A 970-nucleotide genomic window follows, 5' to 3' on the forward strand; every position below is an offset into this window, starting at 1 on the left:
GGCCTGGTCCCTCCCATCCCCTGTTGTTCCAGCCTGTGAAGCAAACCCCACCTGGACCCACCCTGTGGGGGTTTGTACTGGAAAAGTGTTGCTACTCCTTTCCTCCACCCTCTGCTTCCATCAGGATATCCATGGACCACTTGGAACCTTGGACACTGGCCTCTTTCCCCCACCCCCCATGACTTGATTTCTCCCCAGAGGATCCCAGCAGAAGAGGAAGCCAGCAATGCTGCAGTGTGGCACATTCTGGTTCCTGCAGCTCCTCACAAGCCCAGTGTGGCCCAAAACCAAACCCGAGGCAAAGGTTTATGCCCACAGGCTGTCCTGGGGAAAGCATCTGAGCCACAGCGGTTCCAGATATCTCTGGGCACGTGTGTGAGCAGTCCTTGCAGACCCTGCTTTTCCAGTTGGTGAACCCCATAGAAGAACACATAAAATGCTCACAGGCAAATATAAAGAACTTTCACACATTCCCACTTATGTTCACATGCGCAGTCCACAGTCAGCAAGAAAATGATGAATACAAGCTTCTAATGAGGAATTAGTCACGAAGAACCACACGGGCAATAACTCTTAGAAACTGCCCAGCATTGCACACTTCCTGCTAAACCGCCTGCAGTTTCAGTTCCTAGATTCCACAGATGTTTCGATGTGAGCTCATACCTGCATGCGGGTGAGTGTCCCAGAAAACTGAGGGGTGTAAACAATGGGAGATGCAGGCACAAAGGCAGCTCAAGGCTTCCTGTGGTCATTGGTTAAGAGGTTGCAAGTCAGCCCTAACTGGCTTGGCTCAGTGGATGGAGCATCGGCCTGTGGACTGAAAGGTCCCAGGTTCGATTCCGGTCAGGGGCATGTACCTTGGTTGTGGGCACATCCCCAGTGGGGGGTGTGCAGGAGGCAGCTGATCGATGTTTCTCCCTCATTGATGTTTCTAACTCTCTATCCCTCTCCCTTCCTCTCTGTAAAAAAA

The sequence above is a fragment of the Myotis lucifugus genome, unplaced genomic scaffold (genome assembly GCF_000147115.1).
Source record: "Myotis lucifugus unplaced genomic scaffold, Myoluc2.0 scaffold_1608, whole genome shotgun sequence".
NCBI lineage: Eukaryota > Metazoa > Chordata > Mammalia > Chiroptera > Vespertilionidae > Myotis > Myotis lucifugus.